Source organism: Cibotium barometz, chromosome 61 (assembly GCF_041138505.1).
Source record: "Cibotium barometz isolate CiBa-2024 chromosome 61, ASM4113850v1, whole genome shotgun sequence".
Lineage (NCBI taxonomy): Eukaryota > Viridiplantae > Streptophyta > Polypodiopsida > Cyatheales > Cibotiaceae > Cibotium > Cibotium barometz.
Genome location: NC_141106.1, coordinates 26,591,919 through 26,597,615, shown reverse-complemented (window position 1 = coordinate 26,597,615; position 5,697 = coordinate 26,591,919).

Sequence of the window (5,697 nt, the reverse complement as noted above, 5' to 3'; positions counted from 1 at the left end):
TCCCAATCGCTCACAATATCAAAAGGTAGACCATATAGTCTAAACAGTTACTCGAGAAATTGGTAAGCCAATTCCGAAGCTTTAACTATTGTTTTTTGGGTAAAAACCTATCCATCTTTGTCAATCTATCCACGACTACCCAAATGGCATCGTGATCCTTGGTGGTATGTGGAAGTCCTGTAATGAAATCCATGGAAATACTTTCCCACTTTCTAGACGGAATATCCAAAGGATGCAATAACCCAGCAAATTTAAGGCGTTCAGCCTTGTTTATTTGACATTGATGACATCGGACCACATAACTCTGAATAAAATCTTTCATTTTTGGCCAATAAAATGTCCTTCTAACTAAAGCCAAGGTACATTGTATGCCAGGATGTCCTGCCGATGGTGCGTCATGGCACTCAAATAGGATCCTTAACTTAATTTTTGGCACATCCGGCACGCAAATCTTATCATTTCGGAATAAAAGACCATTTCGAAGAAAAAATTGGTTGGCTTTTCCCTTCACTAGTTTTTGATCTACTTCAGGAGTTGGACCCTGATTTTGCCAAATTCTAATATTTTCCAAAGAAAATATTTGTGCTGCACTTTTCCCTAAGTGAATCATACAAGCTAGAAGTAATCTCAGTGAAACAAAGTTCATTAACTTCACCAATTCGACTCAACGCATCAACAATGCGATTTAAGCTACCTTTCCTGTATTTAATCATAAAGTCAAAATCCTACATCAACTTAGCCCATCTGGATTTTCTACCTTTTAAGTTCGGTTGATCAAAAATATACTGTAAAGATTGATGATCTGTCAAGACCATAAACTGAGACCCGTAAAGATACTGTCTCCATACCTTAAAAGCATAAATAATTGCATACAACTCTTTCTCTTGAACACTAGGTACCTACTTTGTACATCATTGAGTTTCTTACTCTCGAAGGCCACATGCTTCCCATCCTGGAATAAAGTTGCGCCTATCGCAAAATCACTAGCATGAGTCTCAACAATGTAAGGTCTGCTAGGATCTCGCAAAGCTAACACATGAGCATCTCGAACTTTATTTTTTGAAATTTTGAAAGCCTCCTGTAGCTTATCATTCCAACCAATTGGAGAATTGGACTTTTTATTTTTACCTTTAAGAAGATTGGTAATAAAAGGTACAGTCAACTTCAAATAATCCTTAATAGATTTTCGAAGAAATACCCAAAAACCTAAGAAAGATCTTAGCTGTTTGACCGTACGCGGAACTGGCCATTCCAAAACCTTTTGGATCCGATCCAAATCTATACTCAAGCCATATCCCGAGAGATCTTATGACCTAAATATAACAATTCCTTTTTAAAGAAATCACACTTAGATAACTTACAATACAATTTTTTTTTCCTAAGCCTTCCTAGAACCTCTTTAAGATGGCTCTCATGCTCATCCAAAGTTTTGCTGTATATAAAATACCATCTAAGAAAACTACCACACATTTTCCTAACAGATCTTGAAATATATCATTCAATATCATTTATTGGAAAGTGCATTAGTGAGACCAAAGGGTAACACTAAAAATTCATAATGGCCATATCTTGTCCTCAGTTTTAGGAACATCTTCCTTTGCTATACGAATCTGATGATAACCGGTTCGCAAGTCAAAATATACTTCCTCTCTCTCAAAACATTGCACTCTTGCAACAATGAAAAGAAGGAAATCTGTGGTGAACATTCTCAACTGACTCCCAAGTCGAATCCTCTATTTCCCTATCTTTCCACAAAATTTTAGTCTCGGGGATTAGTCGACTACGAAGTTTCCTTTCCCTGAATTCAAGTAACCTTTTAGGTTCGTGTGAAACATAAGATAAATCTTCAACTTCAACGAGTTCTTGAGGAGTAACTGTGTTATCCTCACCTCCTAGCTTCTCTTTCAATCTACTGACATGAAAGACTGGATGAACTCTAACATGTGGAGGTAGTTTTATTTCATACACAATCGTACCAATTCGACGTATAACTCGAAATGGATCTAGGAGATAATTTCGAGCATTTTCCCGTTGATAAAGTCTGAGAGACTTTAGGAACTTTTAAATAAACCAACGCTTGTGGTTCAAAAGATCCAATATCACGCAAGAAATCCCTCGATGCATCAAGCTCAATGTCCTTAAGATCGACATCAATAGGTGCCCTGGGTTGATACCCATACATAAGCATGAACGGACTAAAACCTGTAGTCGTATGTTTAGAACTGTTATAGGTAAATTCCATCAGTGGAAGATACTTTTTCCAATTTGATGGTTTTCGAGAGACATATGCACGAAGCATATCCTCTACAACCTGATTCACCCGCTTTGTTTGCCCATCAGACTCTGCGGATGATCAGAGGAACTCATACTTAAAGTTGTTTCCAGTTTCTTGAAAACTTCCTGCCAAAAATTAGTCATCGTGAACTCAGAGTCCCAATCGCTCACAATATTAGAAGGTAGACCATATAGTCTAAACAATTACTCGACAAATTGGTAAGCCACCTCCAAAGCTTTAATTGTTGTTTTTTTGGGTAAAAACCTATCCATCTTTGTCAATCTATCCACGACTACCCAAATGGCATCATGACCCTTGGTGGTATGTGGGGAAGTCCCGTAAATGAAATCCATGGAAATACTTTTCCACTTTCTAGACGGAATATCCAAAGGATGTAATAACCCAGTAGATTTAAGGCATTCAGCCTTGTTTATCTGACATTGATGACATCCGACCACATAACTCTGAATAAAATCTTTCATTTTTGGCCAACAAAATGTCCTTCTAACTAAGCCAAGGTGCGTTGTATGCTGCCGCCGATGGTGCATCATGGCACTTAAATAGGATCCTTAACTTAATTTTTGGCACATCCGGCATGCAAATCTTATCATTTCGAAATAAAAGACGATTTTGAAGAAAAAATTGGTTGGCTTTTCCCTTCACTTGGTTTTGTTCTACTTCAGAGTTGTGGACTCTGATTTTGCCAAATTCTAATATTTTCCAAAGAAAATATTTGTGGCGCACTTTTCCCTGAGTCAATCATACAAGCTAGAAGTAATCTCAGTGAAGCAAAGTTCATTAACTTCACCAATTCCACTCAACGCATTAGCAATGCGATTTAAGCTACCTTTCCTGTATTTAATCATAGAGTCAAAATCCTGCATCAACTCAGCCCATCTGGCTTTTCTACCTTTCAAGTTCGGTTGATCAAAAATATACTGCAAAGATTGATGGTCTGTCAAGACCATAAACTGAGACCCGTAAAGATACTGTCTCCATATCTTTAAAGCTTAAATAATTGCATACAACTCTTTCTGTTGAACACTAGGTACCTAGTCTGTACATCATTGAGTTTCTTACTCTCGAAGGCCACATTCTTCCCATCCTGGAATAAAGTTGCGCCTTCCACAAAATCACTAGCATACAACTCTTTCTCCTGAACACTAGGTACCTAGTCTGTACATCATTGAGTTTCTTACTCTCGAAGGCCACATGCTTCCCATCCTGGAATAAAGCTGCACCTACCGCAAAATCACTAGCATGAGTCTCAACAATGTAAGGTCTGCTAGGATCTGGCAGAGCTAACACAGGAGCATCTCGAACTTTATTTTTCAAAATTTCGAAAGCCTCCTGTAGCTTATCATTCCAACCAATTGGAGAATTGGATTTTTTATTTTTACCTTTAAGAAGATTGGTAAAAGGTGCAGTCAATTTCAAATAATTCTCCAACCAATTGGAGAATTGGTTTATTTTTACCTTTAAGAAGATTGGTAAAAGGTGCAGTCAACTTCAAATAATCCTTGACAGATTTTCGAAGAAATACCAGAAAACCTAAGAAAGATCTTAGCTGTTTGACCGTACGCGAAATTGGCCATTCCAAAACCTTTTGGATCCGATTCAAATGTATACTCAAGCCATATCCCAAGAGATCTTATGACCTAAATATAACAATTCCTTTTTAAAGAAATCACACTTAGATAACTTACAATATAGTGTTTTTTTTCATGAGTCTTCCTAGAACCTCTTTAAGATGGCTCTCATGCTCATCCAAAGTTTTGCTGTATATCAAAATATCATCTAAGAAAACTACCACACATTTTCCTAACAGATCTTGAAATATATCATTCATCATCTATTGGAAAGTTGCTGGTGCATTAGTGAGACCAAAGGGTAACACTAAAAATTCATAATGGCCATATCTTTGTTCTAAAAGCAGTTTTAGGAACATCTTCCTTTGCTATTATACAAATCTGATGATAATTGGTTCGCAAGTCAAAACATACTTCCTCTCTCTCAAAACATTACACTCTTGCAACAATGAAAAGAAGGAAATCTATGGTGAACATTCTCAACCGACTCCCAAGTCGAATCCTCTATTTCCCTATCTTTCCACAAAATTTTAGTCTCAGGGATTAGTCGACTATGAAGTTTCCTTTCCCTGAATTCAAGTAACCTTTTAGGTTCGTGTGAAATATAAGATAAATCTTCAACTTCAACGAGTTCTTGAGGAGTAACTGTGTTATCCTCACCTCCTAGCTTCTCTTTCAATCTACTAACATGAAAGATTGGATGAACTCTAACATGTGGAGGCAGTTTTAGTTCATACACAATTGTGCCAATTCGACGTATAACTCGAAATGGATCTAGGAGATAATTTCGAGCATTTTCCCGTTGATAAAGTCTGAGAGCCTTTAGGAACTTTTAAATAAACCAACGCTCGTGGTTCAAAAGATCGAGATGAGCGTCCTCTGTCAGCATAAAACCGTGCTCTATCTTGAGCCCTCCTAATAGAATCCCAAGCTTCGATCAGCATTTCTTGCATATCACGCAAGAAATCCCTCGATGCATCAAGCTCAATGTCCTTAAGATTGACATCAATAGGTGCCCTGGGGGGTTGATACCCATACATAAGCATGAACGGACTAAAACCTGTAGCCGTATGATCCCAAGCTTCGATCAGCATTTCTTGCATATCACGCAAGAAATCCCTCGATGCATTAAGCTCAATGTCCTTAAGATTGACATCAATAGGTGCCCTGGGGGGTTGATACCCATACATAAGCATGAACGGACTAAAACCTGTAGCCGTATGTTTAGAACTGTTATAGGTAAATTCCATCAGTGGAAGATACTTTTTCCAATTTGATGGTTTTCCAGAGACATATGCACGAAGCATATCCTCTACAACCTGATTCACCCGCTCTGTTTGCCCATCAGACTTTGCGGATGATCAGAGGAACTCATACTTAAAGTTGTTTCCAATTTCTTGAAAACTTCTTGCCAAAAATTAGTCGTCGCGTGAACTTAGAGTCCCAATTGCTCACAATATCAAAAGGTAGACCATATAGTCTAAACAGTTACTCGAGAAATTGGTAAGCCAATTCCGAAGCTTTAACTGTTGTTTTTTTGGGTAAAAACCTATCCATCTTTGTCAATCTATCCACGACTACCCAAATGGCATCGTGACCCTTGGTGGTATGTGGAAGTCCCGTAATGAAATCCATGGAAATAGTTTCCCACTTTCTAGACGGAATATCCAAAGGATATAATAACCCAGCAGATTTAAGGTGTTCAACCTTGTTTATCTGACATTGATGACATCGGACCACATAACTCTGAATAAAATCTTTTATTTTTGGCTAATAGAATATCCTTCTAACTAAAGCCAAGGTATGTTGTATGCCATGATGTCCTGCCGCCGC